Genomic DNA, 13699 nt, shown 5'->3' with positions numbered 1-13699 from the left:
CCCCCCCCCACCCCCCCCCCCCCCCACCCCCCCCCCCCCCCACCCCCCCCCCCCCCCACCCCCCCCCCCCCCCACCCCCCCCCCCCCCCACCCCCCCCCCCCCCCACCCCCCCCCCCCCCCACCCCCCCCCCCCCCCACCCCCCCCCCCCCCCACCCCCCCCCCCCCCCACCCCCCCCCCCCCCCACCCCCCCCCCCCCCCACCCCCCCCCCCCCCCACCCCCCCCCCCCCCCACCCCCCCCCCCCCCCACCCCCCCCCCCCCCCACCCCCCCCCCCCCCCACCCCCCCCCCCCCCCACCCCCCCCCCCCCCCACCCCCCCCCCCCCCCACCCCCCCCCCCCCCCACCCCCCCCCCCCCCCACCCCCCCCCCCCCCCACCCCCCCCCCCCCCCACCCCCCCCCCCCCCCACCCCCCCCCCCCCCCACCCCCCCCCCCCCCCACCCCCCCCCCCCCCCACCCCCCCCCCCCCCCACCCCCCCCCCCCCCCACCCCCCCCCCCCCCCACCCCCCCCCCCCCCCACCCCCCCCCCCCCCCACCCCCCCCCCCCCCCACCCCCCCCCCCCCCCACCCCCCCCCCCCCCCACCCCCCCCCCCCCCCACCCCCCCCCCCCCCCACCCCCCCCCCCCCCCACCCCCCCCCCCCCCCACCCCCCCCCCCCCCCACCCCCCCCCCCCCCCACCCCCCCCCCCCCCCACCCCCCCCCCCCCCCACCCCCCCCCCCCCCCACCCCCCCCCCCCCCCACCCCCCCCCCCCCCCACCCCCCCCCCCCCCCACCCCCCCCCCCCCCCACCCCCCCCCCCCCCCACCCCCCCCCCCCCCCACCCCCCCCCCCCCCCACCCCCCCCCCCCCCCACCCCCCCCCCCCCCCACCCCCCCCCCCCCCCACCCCCCCCCCCCCCCACCCCCCCCCCCCCCCACCCCCCCCCCCCCCCACCCCCCCCCCCCCCCACCCCCCCCCCCCCCCACCCCCCCCCCCCCCCACCCCCCCCCCCCCCCACCCCCCCCCCCCCCCACCCCCCCCCCCCCCCACCCCCCCCCCCCCCCACCCCCCCCCCCCCCCACCCCCCCCCCCCCCCACCCCCCCCCCCCCCCACCCCCCCCCCCCCCCACCCCCCCCCCCCCCCACCCCCCCCCCCCCCCACCCCCCCCCCCCCCCACCCCCCCCCCCCCCCACCCCCCCCCCCCCCCACCCCCCCCCCCCCCCACCCCCCCCCCCCCCCACCCCCCCCCCCCCCCACCCCCCCCCCCCCCCACCCCCCCCCCCCCCCACCCCCCCCCCCCCCCACCCCCCCCCCCCCCCACCCCCCCCCCCCCCCACCCCCCCCCCCCCCCACCCCCCCCCCCCCCCACCCCCCCCCCCCCCCACCCCCCCCCCCCCCCACCCCCCCCCCCCCCCACCCCCCCCCCCCCCCACCCCCCCCCCCCCCCACCCCCCCCCCCCCCCACCCCCCCCCCCCCCCACCCCCCCCCCCCCCCACCCCCCCCCCCCCCCACCCCCCCCCCCCCCCACCCCCCCCCCCCCCCACCCCCCCCCCCCCCCACCCCCCCCCCCCCCCACCCCCCCCCCCCCCCACCCCCCCCCCCCCCCACCCCCCCCCCCCCCCACCCCCCCCCCCCCCCACCCCCCCCCCCCCCCACCCCCCCCCCCCCCCACCCCCCCCCCCCCCCACCCCCCCCCCCCCCCACCCCCCCCCCCCCCCACCCCCCCCCCCCCCCACCCCCCCCCCCCCCCACCCCCCCCCCCCCCCACCCCCCCCCCCCCCCACCCCCCCCCCCCCCCACCCCCCCCCCCCCCCACCCCCCCCCCCCCCCACCCCCCCCCCCCCCCACCCCCCCCCCCCCCCACCCCCCCCCCCCCCCACCCCCCCCCCCCCCCACCCCCCCCCCCCCCCACCCCCCCCCCCCCCCACCCCCCCCCCCCCCCACCCCCCCCCCCCCCCACCCCCCCCCCCCCCCACCCCCCCCCCCCCCCACCCCCCCCCCCCCCCACCCCCCCCCCCCCCCACCCCCCCCCCCCCCCACCCCCCCCCCCCCCCACCCCCCCCCCCCCCCACCCCCCCCCCCCCCCACCCCCCCCCCCCCCCACCCCCCCCCCCCCCCACCCCCCCCCCCCCCCACCCCCCCCCCCCCCCACCCCCCCCCCCCCCCACCCCCCCCCCCCCCCACCCCCCCCCCCCCCCACCCCCCCCCCCCCCCACCCCCCCCCCCCCCCACCCCCCCCCCCCCCCACCCCCCCCCCCCCCCACCCCCCCCCCCCCCCACCCCCCCCCCCCCCCACCCCCCCCCCCCCCCACCCCCCCCCCCCCCCACCCCCCCCCCCCCCCACCCCCCCCCCCCCCCACCCCCCCCCCCCCCCACCCCCCCCCCCCCCCACCCCCCCCCCCCCCCACCCCCCCCCCCCCCCACCCCCCCCCCCCCCCACCCCCCCCCCCCCCCACCCCCCCCCCCCCCCACCCCCCCCCCCCCCCACCCCCCCCCCCCCCCACCCCCCCCCCCCCCCACCCCCCCCCCCCCCCACCCCCCCCCCCCCCCACCCCCCCCCCCCCCCACCCCCCCCCCCCCCCACCCCCCCCCCCCCCCACCCCCCCCCCCCCCCACCCCCCCCCCCCCCCACCCCCCCCCCCCCCCACCCCCCCCCCCCCCCACCCCCCCCCCCCCCCACCCCCCCCCCCCCCCACCCCCCCCCCCCCCCACCCCCCCCCCCCCCCACCCCCCCCCCCCCCCACCCCCCCCCCCCCCCACCCCCCCCCCCCCCCACCCCCCCCCCCCCCCACCCCCCCCCCCCCCCACCCCCCCCCCCCCCCACCCCCCCCCCCCCCCACCCCCCCCCCCCCCCACCCCCCCCCCCCCCCACCCCCCCCCCCCCCCACCCCCCCCCCCCCCCACCCCCCCCCCCCCCCACCCCCCCCCCCCCCCACCCCCCCCCCCCCCCACCCCCCCCCCCCCCCACCCCCCCCCCCCCCCACCCCCCCCCCCCCCCACCCCCCCCCCCCCCCACCCCCCCCCCCCCCCACCCCCCCCCCCCCCCACCCCCCCCCCCCCCCACCCCCCCCCCCCCCCACCCCCCCCCCCCCCCACCCCCCCCCCCCCCCACCCCCCCCCCCCCCCACCCCCCCCCCCCCCCACCCCCCCCCCCCCCCACCCCCCCCCCCCCCCACCCCCCCCCCCCCCCACCCCCCCCCCCCCCCACCCCCCCCCCCCCCCACCCCCCCCCCCCCCCACCCCCCCCCCCCCCCACCCCCCCCCCCCCCCACCCCCCCCCCCCCCCACCCCCCCCCCCCCCCACCCCCCCCCCCCCCCACCCCCCCCCCCCCCCACCCCCCCCCCCCCCCACCCCCCCCCCCCCCCACCCCCCCCCCCCCCCACCCCCCCCCCCCCCCACCCCCCCCCCCCCCCACCCCCCCCCCCCCCCACCCCCCCCCCCCCCCACCCCCCCCCCCCCCCACCCCCCCCCCCCCCCACCCCCCCCCCCCCCCACCCCCCCCCCCCCCCACCCCCCCCCCCCCCCACCCCCCCCCCCCCCCACCCCCCCCCCCCCCCACCCCCCCCCCCCCCCACCCCCCCCCCCCCCCACCCCCCCCCCCCCCCACCCCCCCCCCCCCCCACCCCCCCCCCCCCCCACCCCCCCCCCCCCCCACCCCCCCCCCCCCCCACCCCCCCCCCCCCCCACCCCCCCCCCCCCCCACCCCCCCCCCCCCCCACCCCCCCCCCCCCCCACCCCCCCCCCCCCCCACCCCCCCCCCCCCCCACCCCCCCCCCCCCCCACCCCCCCCCCCCCCCACCCCCCCCCCCCCCCACCCCCCCCCCCCCCCACCCCCCCCCCCCCCCACCCCCCCCCCCCCCCACCCCCCCCCCCCCCCACCCCCCCCCCCCCCCACCCCCCCCCCCCCCCACCCCCCCCCCCCCCCACCCCCCCCCCCCCCCACCCCCCCCCCCCCCCACCCCCCCCCCCCCCCACCCCCCCCCCCCCCCACCCCCCCCCCCCCCCACCCCCCCCCCCCCCCACCCCCCCCCCCCCCCACCCCCCCCCCCCCCCACCCCCCCCCCCCCCCACCCCCCCCCCCCCCCACCCCCCCCCCCCCCCACCCCCCCCCCCCCCCACCCCCCCCCCCCCCCACCCCCCCCCCCCCCCACCCCCCCCCCCCCCCACCCCCCCCCCCCCCCACCCCCCCCCCCCCCCACCCCCCCCCCCCCCCACCCCCCCCCCCCCCCACCCCCCCCCCCCCCCACCCCCCCCCCCCCCCACCCCCCCCCCCCCCCACCCCCCCCCCCCCCCACCCCCCCCCCCCCCCACCCCCCCCCCCCCCCACCCCCCCCCCCCCCCACCCCCCCCCCCCCCCACCCCCCCCCCCCCCCACCCCCCCCCCCCCCCACCCCCCCCCCCCCCCACCCCCCCCCCCCCCCACCCCCCCCCCCCCCCACCCCCCCCCCCCCCCACCCCCCCCCCCCCCCACCCCCCCCCCCCCCCACCCCCCCCCCCCCCCACCCCCCCCCCCCCCCACCCCCCCCCCCCCCCACCCCCCCCCCCCCCCACCCCCCCCCCCCCCCACCCCCCCCCCCCCCCACCCCCCCCCCCCCCCACCCCCCCCCCCCCCCACCCCCCCCCCCCCCCACCCCCCCCCCCCCCCACCCCCCCCCCCCCCCACCCCCCCCCCCCCCCACCCCCCCCCCCCCCCACCCCCCCCCCCCCCCACCCCCCCCCCCCCCCACCCCCCCCCCCCCCCACCCCCCCCCCCCCCCACCCCCCCCCCCCCCCACCCCCCCCCCCCCCCACCCCCCCCCCCCCCCACCCCCCCCCCCCCCCACCCCCCCCCCCCCCCACCCCCCCCCCCCCCCACCCCCCCCCCCCCCCACCCCCCCCCCCCCCCACCCCCCCCCCCCCCCACCCCCCCCCCCCCCCACCCCCCCCCCCCCCCACCCCCCCCCCCCCCCACCCCCCCCCCCCCCCACCCCCCCCCCCCCCCACCCCCCCCCCCCCCCACCCCCCCCCCCCCCCACCCCCCCCCCCCCCCACCCCCCCCCCCCCCCACCCCCCCCCCCCCCCACCCCCCCCCCCCCCCACCCCCCCCCCCCCCCACCCCCCCCCCCCCCCACCCCCCCCCCCCCCCACCCCCCCCCCCCCCCACCCCCCCCCCCCCCCACCCCCCCCCCCCCCCACCCCCCCCCCCCCCCACCCCCCCCCCCCCCCACCCCCCCCCCCCCCCACCCCCCCCCCCCCCCACCCCCCCCCCCCCCCACCCCCCCCCCCCCCCACCCCCCCCCCCCCCCACCCCCCCCCCCCCCCACCCCCCCCCCCCCCCACCCCCCCCCCCCCCCACCCCCCCCCCCCCCCACCCCCCCCCCCCCCCACCCCCCCCCCCCCCCACCCCCCCCCCCCCCCACCCCCCCCCCCCCCCACCCCCCCCCCCCCCCACCCCCCCCCCCCCCCACCCCCCCCCCCCCCCACCCCCCCCCCCCCCCACCCCCCCCCCCCCCCACCCCCCCCCCCCCCCACCCCCCCCCCCCCCCACCCCCCCCCCCCCCCACCCCCCCCCCCCCCCACCCCCCCCCCCCCCCACCCCCCCCCCCCCCCACCCCCCCCCCCCCCCACCCCCCCCCCCCCCCACCCCCCCCCCCCCCCACCCCCCCCCCCCCCCACCCCCCCCCCCCCCCACCCCCCCCCCCCCCCACCCCCCCCCCCCCCCACCCCCCCCCCCCCCCACCCCCCCCCCCCCCCACCCCCCCCCCCCCCCACCCCCCCCCCCCCCCACCCCCCCCCCCCCCCACCCCCCCCCCCCCCCACCCCCCCCCCCCCCCACCCCCCCCCCCCCCCACCCCCCCCCCCCCCCACCCCCCCCCCCCCCCACCCCCCCCCCCCCCCACCCCCCCCCCCCCCCACCCCCCCCCCCCCCCACCCCCCCCCCCCCCCACCCCCCCCCCCCCCCACCCCCCCCCCCCCCCACCCCCCCCCCCCCCCACCCCCCCCCCCCCCCACCCCCCCCCCCCCCCACCCCCCCCCCCCCCCACCCCCCCCCCCCCCCACCCCCCCCCCCCCCCACCCCCCCCCCCCCCCACCCCCCCCCCCCCCCACCCCCCCCCCCCCCCACCCCCCCCCCCCCCCACCCCCCCCCCCCCCCACCCCCCCCCCCCCCCACCCCCCCCCCCCCCCACCCCCCCCCCCCCCCACCCCCCCCCCCCCCCACCCCCCCCCCCCCCCACCCCCCCCCCCCCCCACCCCCCCCCCCCCCCACCCCCCCCCCCCCCCACCCCCCCCCCCCCCCACCCCCCCCCCCCCCCACCCCCCCCCCCCCCCACCCCCCCCCCCCCCCACCCCCCCCCCCCCCCACCCCCCCCCCCCCCCACCCCCCCCCCCCCCCACCCCCCCCCCCCCCCACCCCCCCCCCCCCCCACCCCCCCCCCCCCCCACCCCCCCCCCCCCCCACCCCCCCCCCCCCCCACCCCCCCCCCCCCCCACCCCCCCCCCCCCCCACCCCCCCCCCCCCCCACCCCCCCCCCCCCCCACCCCCCCCCCCCCCCACCCCCCCCCCCCCCCACCCCCCCCCCCCCCCACCCCCCCCCCCCCCCACCCCCCCCCCCCCCCACCCCCCCCCCCCCCCACCCCCCCCCCCCCCCACCCCCCCCCCCCCCCACCCCCCCCCCCCCCCACCCCCCCCCCCCCCCACCCCCCCCCCCCCCCACCCCCCCCCCCCCCCACCCCCCCCCCCCCCCACCCCCCCCCCCCCCCACCCCCCCCCCCCCCCACCCCCCCCCCCCCCCACCCCCCCCCCCCCCCACCCCCCCCCCCCCCCACCCCCCCCCCCCCCCACCCCCCCCCCCCCCCACCCCCCCCCCCCCCCACCCCCCCCCCCCCCCACCCCCCCCCCCCCCCACCCCCCCCCCCCCCCACCCCCCCCCCCCCCCACCCCCCCCCCCCCCCACCCCCCCCCCCCCCCACCCCCCCCCCCCCCCACCCCCCCCCCCCCCCACCCCCCCCCCCCCCCACCCCCCCCCCCCCCCACCCCCCCCCCCCCCCACCCCCCCCCCCCCCCACCCCCCCCCCCCCCCACCCCCCCCCCCCCCCACCCCCCCCCCCCCCCACCCCCCCCCCCCCCCACCCCCCCCCCCCCCCACCCCCCCCCCCCCCCACCCCCCCCCCCCCCCACCCCCCCCCCCCCCCACCCCCCCCCCCCCCCACCCCCCCCCCCCCCCACCCCCCCCCCCCCCCACCCCCCCCCCCCCCCACCCCCCCCCCCCCCCACCCCCCCCCCCCCCCACCCCCCCCCCCCCCCACCCCCCCCCCCCCCCACCCCCCCCCCCCCCCACCCCCCCCCCCCCCCACCCCCCCCCCCCCCCACCCCCCCCCCCCCCCACCCCCCCCCCCCCCCACCCCCCCCCCCCCCCACCCCCCCCCCCCCCCACCCCCCCCCCCCCCCACCCCCCCCCCCCCCCACCCCCCCCCCCCCCCACCCCCCCCCCCCCCCACCCCCCCCCCCCCCCACCCCCCCCCCCCCCCACCCCCCCCCCCCCCCACCCCCCCCCCCCCCCACCCCCCCCCCCCCCCACCCCCCCCCCCCCCCACCCCCCCCCCCCCCCACCCCCCCCCCCCCCCACCCCCCCCCCCCCCCACCCCCCCCCCCCCCCACCCCCCCCCCCCCCCACCCCCCCCCCCCCCCACCCCCCCCCCCCCCCACCCCCCCCCCCCCCCACCCCCCCCCCCCCCCACCCCCCCCCCCCCCCACCCCCCCCCCCCCCCACCCCCCCCCCCCCCCACCCCCCCCCCCCCCCACCCCCCCCCCCCCCCACCCCCCCCCCCCCCCACCCCCCCCCCCCCCCACCCCCCCCCCCCCCCACCCCCCCCCCCCCCCACCCCCCCCCCCCCCCACCCCCCCCCCCCCCCACCCCCCCCCCCCCCCACCCCCCCCCCCCCCCACCCCCCCCCCCCCCCACCCCCCCCCCCCCCCACCCCCCCCCCCCCCCACCCCCCCCCCCCCCCACCCCCCCCCCCCCCCACCCCCCCCCCCCCCCACCCCCCCCCCCCCCCACCCCCCCCCCCCCCCACCCCCCCCCCCCCCCACCCCCCCCCCCCACCACCCCCCCCCCCCCCCCACCACCCCCCCCCCCACCCCCCCCCCCCCCCCCCCCCCCCCCCCCCCAACCCCCCCCCCCCCCACCCCACCCCCCCCCCACCCCCCCCCCCCCCCTCCCCCCCCCCCCCCCACCCCCCCCCCCCCCCACCCCCCCCCTCCCCCCACCCCCCCCCCCCCCCCACACCCCCCCCCCCCCCAAACCCCCCCCCCCCCACCACACCCCCCCCCCCCCCCGCCCCCCCCCCCCCCCACCCCCCCCCCCCCCCACCCCCCCCACAAAATTTTAGGAATAGAAGAACAGTTTGGATTCATACATTTGCCCATATGTTAAGGAGTCTCCAAACAGCTAACAATAAACACCCCCTCTCCTTTCCTCTCCTCCACAGCAAACACCTTGTGGGGCAGAGAAAGTGGGGAATCAAACTCAGCTCCTTGCAGATTAAGCATCTCAGCCCCACAGCAAAAGTTAAGAAGCCAGGCGCTTCCTTCCGCCCCCACACACACCCAATCAAGGCTATCTACACAATTGCAAACAAGATTTTATGGATAGAAGTGCAAGTTTGGATTTGGTACACATTACCTTTAAGGAGTCTCCAAACAGTAGTTCACAAAGCCCTGCCCTTCCTCTCTCCACAGCTCTAGACAAACACCTTTGTGGGGCAGGGATTGCCAACTTCCTAGCTAGCCTTCCTATGGATCTCTCTCCTTTGCTGGCTGGCATGCCTGCCATGCTGGGGAGAAGGCCTTTGAGGAGCAACATCAAGGCGACTTACTGGAGAATAAGGCAACTGCACTCTGGGCTTTTTAGGAAGGGAGGGGAGGCGGAGGCTCTCCAGTCCCTCCTCCTGGAGGCACAATAATGAGTATTTCTTCCCCGCCCTCCTGGACACTCCAGGGCCTTTCAGTAGCTGCAGTGGGCGATGGGCTATGTCAGGCTTCCTTAATTTTTTCAGCAGCCGCTTCCTGAATGCCGGGCTTGCTTGGGCTTCCAAAATCAGTCTGCGTGAGGGGATGTTTTGGCGCACCCCACGTGACTGCAATGGATGCGCCCGGGGACAAGGGGTACCCCTTGTCCCTAGGCAAGTCCGCCAGTGCCAATCTGCAGTCCCCAGACTTCCTCCTCAGTGCCATTTTGGAAGCTCAGGCTGGCAGTCTCATGCTGTGCTTCCATAACTTTTTTTAAGGTCAGGAGGTTGTGTCTACATGCAAAGAGTCATTTTCTTTTATATTTAAGTGCACTGAATATACACTGGCAATATCCATGATGCATTGATCTCTGCAAACAGGAATTCAGTGGACTTTTTCTGTTAAAAGTCTTGATAAGAATCTTAGATATTTCAATGCATTCTTAAATTCAATTTAGATAAGATAGGAATGCTATGTGTGCTTGCTTATTCATAATGGCTATGAACCATCCCAGTATGTTTGTGAAATATATTTGTGATTATTGCTTATCTGATCATTTCAAGAATAGTTAAATTGATTTTAAATCAAGGTTTTAACTAAAACATTGTCTGGCTATCAGCTGGGAAATTTCAGATTTTCACTCTAAATGTATTTCCTTGTGAAAGCATGGAGCCATTGCTGATCCATAAGGTGATGTCATATTGTGATTTTTGATGGTGATTCCTCCATAGAGACTTTCAGTTTCCACTGGGAGAAACCGTTGCACTGAATCACTGCCCCCTTCCCCAAGCTATATCAACTGGTGTGTGTGTGTGTGTCCCTTTGCTGAAAAAAACAAAAGCCAAATAGCCCTGGTACCAAAAAGTCCCAACATGATTTGGCTTTTTTGGCTGGAGCCCAAGTTCCCATTCCCCCACCCCAGCTGCTCTTTCTCAGGTCTACATGGACTTCAGAAACAACTGCAAGGGTAGGATAGCTTCAGCATTTTGTAGTTGAGCATTCAGTCGAAGCTCCCACCACCACCATTTCCCAAATATACTTCACCTTCAAGTGAACGTTCCAATCCAGCATTCAGTTAAATCTCTCCCTGCCATCAGGTATTTCATATTTCATGCTAAATAAAAGGATTCAGGAGGAGTGGCAATCTCTATACTCAACAGTTTAACTGGGGAGGATTGAATTTAAGCCATTTTGGTTATAACTGGCAGTGCTGAGGAGACTGCAAATGCAATGGTGCCTTCCTTAATGTTGTGTTTTAACTACAACAATAAAATATCTCCACAGTGCCTCCACTGGTGTGCTGTTTGGTTTCCGGGCTGTATGGCTGTGTTCTAGCAGCATTCTCTCCTGACGTTTCGCCTGCATCTGTGGCTGGCATCTTCAGAGGATCTGAAGTGCCTCCACTGTGTGGGCATCTGAATTTAGACATCTGATGGACTTTTTTTTTCTCATGCTTTTGACTGAGTCCTGTTAACAGTTTGTTCTTTGTGGCATCTATCAGGGATACTGATAATGTTGCAGAATTCCACCTTGCTTTTGGCCATTTTCTGTCAAATTATCATTTTAATCAGTGTGAAAGTTTTCTGGGAATCAGCCTTGCAAATTGCTTCGCATCTGCATCATGACAATCCTTTGCATCATAGCTGGATAATGGTTGATCATTCATTTTTTTTCTCCTGTGGTTATGCTGGGATTGCAAATTTGATTTCCAGTTGCTAGGCTCCGCTCCTCCCCAACAAAGTGCTCACCTAGTTGAAGGTGAAATTGCCCAACACTTTCAGTGGGTTAGCGTTCATAATCTATACCAGGGTTCCCGAACTGTATTGAGCCTCCTGTCATTTTTAAAATACTGATTCAGAGTGGTAGGCCCAAGCACAGAATGGCTGCTTCAGGAGACAGAACCAATCACACAGGGGAGAAGAGGGAATTTTTAAAAATGCACTGAGAAATAGGAGTGAGAGAAAATAAAACTAACACTGTGGTGACAGCTACTGCTGCAATTGCATTATTTTAATGAGCTCAGCCAATTGGCTTTTCTGTCAGAAGCCATGCTGAACAACAGCCACACCTGGCTTCACCCACTTTCTAAAAACACTGAATGGGCACCAGAAAAGTGTTGACGGGCAGCATAGTGGCATTGGGTCATTCTCTGCAATATATATATAGGAATTGGAGAAAGTTAAGTAGATGGCATTAAAGAACATAATGCAAGTGGAGAAGCTCCAGGTGGAGGAAGACTCTCCACCTCTGTTTCCTTTTACTCATGAAATCAGACCTTCCCACACACACTGGACATGTAATTAGGAACATGTAATTTGATCAGCCAAAGAAAGGGGGGAGATCCAAACCAACCTGAAAAACAAGCTAGGAACCAAAAAGGCTGAGAAGTCTAATAACTATCCATTAATATATATTAAGCATAATATATTTTATTGCACTTATATTCTTAACAATAAAACTTGATGAATAGAAACTAGTAAGATTTGCAGTATAAACCATAGATATATATGGGAACCACATCTACTGTTTTTTGAAGTAATTAGATCTATCATTTTTGTTTTGGAATTTTAAACTGTAAGGTCTACTTGAATTTATTATTTTTAATATCTTGTCGTTTTGTTTTTGTAGGCTCTATATAAAATATACTGGTTGTAAATAAGGTTGTATAGATTGAGAGTAGTTCCATCTTTATGTGGGTTGTTTATTGACCTCTGAAGAAGATCCAGGTCTTTAAAAGGGTTTTTGTGTGTGTGTGTTATATCGTAAGATATTGTGTATTTGATCTTTTCAATTGAGACTTTGTGGTTGTTTGTGATACATTCTGTGATATTGTGATATTTTACATGTTTTTAGATATGAATGTATATTTCTATTGAGATTTTTATGCATAGTGTTTTATTATTAAAATATAGCACAGTGCAATAAAATATATATTTAGTATATATTAATGAATATTTATTAGACATCTCAACATGTAATTGAGCATCTGAACATTACTTTTTTTCAAATCTTAATTTGGGTGGGGGAGGGATATATGAAAGTAAAATATTAATATTGTAAGCTCATCTCTACTTGAAAGCTAAGCAGGTACAGCCCTGGTCAGTACTTGGATGAGAGACTACTAAGGAAATCCAGGGTTGTTGTTTTGAGACAGGAACTGGCAAACTGCCTCTAAGCCTCTCTTGCCTCAAAAAAACTAATGGGGAACAAATCCAAATGAAACTTCCTCAAGCCCCAGATCTGAATTGAAAAGTCTACTGACTGGCTGAGATAACAAAAGGATCATCTATCTTTGATTTAAGAAACCTTTTTCCTTCTCTAAAAGCTACACTGGGGGGACATGATTGGGCATAAACCCACCCATTTACATTGGATGAGAACAACTTCATTTTAACAAAAATGAACAGAGCAGGAACAGAGAAAACAGCAGTTGCAGAAAACAGTTTCATTGTGGAAAACAGTTTATTTTCTTCAAGTAGGACAACCAGCTCCTTAAAAGATACTGGGAAGTTAGTCATGCGGTAGAAGAAACACACTGAAGTTAGTGAATCTAGGTTCATGTATATTCAGGATATAGCAGCCCTTGCTGTTTCAATTTTAAAAATACCCCCCTCTCAACCCCTGACTATAACAGGATTTGAGTAGTGTGAAAAGATGCACGAGAACTCATTGCATGTCTTTAATGTACCTGCTCTGCAGGGAAGACTTTTAACAGCCTGTAAAACAAGGATATTTTATCCACTGTTTCAGTTTTACAGGGAGAATCTCTTAAGAACATAAGAAACCTGCTGGATCATAACAATGGCTCTTCTACAGGGACATATCTACAGAAAATGGAGCCCGGAGCAATCACTGATTTTGCACTCCCTCCCCCACCTTCCACCCCACAGGCATATGGTATGCATCTTTTTAATAACTGCATAATAATATTATGCACATTCTCCATCTTGGGCTGGGCAGGGGTGATCCTGTCGAGCTTACATTTGTGAAAGGTCTCAGCCTTTGTGGACACCAGCATTGTGATGGCTCAGGGCCTGTGGATGGTCTGCATGGCCCTCAGCAGTGGTCACATGCAGTGCGAAGTCTACAATTCCATCCTGTCACTACTGGAAAAGTTGCAAGCAGCCACAACACAGATGGTCCTGGTGGCCTTGTTGGGCCTAGTGGTCCTGATGGTCACAGTGGTGAGCACCCAGTGCACCAACTGCATGCATGGTGACAAGGTCAAGGTCTGGATTGCTGCTGTCTTTGTCTTCTGCAACTTGCTGGTGCTTATCCCGCCCAGCTGGTTCATCAACATCAGCAGCAGCAACTTTTACAACTGAGCAACACACTTCAAGCAGGAGATGGGCACCACACTTTACATCACCTGAGCCACCTCAGCATTCCTGCTCCTTGGTGGTGTGCTCATTTGTTGTCCCGTGGTCCACAAGGATGAGAATTCTGCCTTCCCTGTCTGAAGTCCTATCCAGAGTCACCTTGAAAGAGACTAAATGGGTCAGGGGGAGGCACAAGTGGGGCAGATCCTTCGATCAGTGGTCTTTGTGGATAGTTTGATGGCACTGACTGAACTCCACTCTCTCACTACCCCCACCTTTGCCTGCCCAACACAAGGATCACTGTCTCCAATTGTCTTCTTGACCTGAGGGGGGGAGAAGGGGGCTGGTGGCCAAAATGCACCCTCATGTGACTCGGGCAAATGGCGCCTGGGAAGAATGCCCC

General features: G+C 73.7%; 1 pseudogene; it reads left to right on the top strand.

Annotated features, from left to right (window-relative positions):
* Positions 1 to 12876: 12876 nt before the first annotated feature.
* Positions 12877 to 13437, top strand: LOC125431354 (annotated as a pseudogene).
* The last annotated feature ends 262 nt before the right edge of the window (positions 13438 to 13699 follow it).

The sequence above is a fragment of the Sphaerodactylus townsendi genome, linkage group LG04 (assembly GCF_021028975.2).
Source record: "Sphaerodactylus townsendi isolate TG3544 linkage group LG04, MPM_Stown_v2.3, whole genome shotgun sequence".
NCBI classification, from domain to species: Eukaryota; Metazoa; Chordata; class Lepidosauria; order Squamata; family Sphaerodactylidae; genus Sphaerodactylus; species Sphaerodactylus townsendi.
The sequence above is the reverse complement of the archived record's forward strand: the minus strand, read 5'-3'. Positions and strand labels throughout refer to the sequence as shown.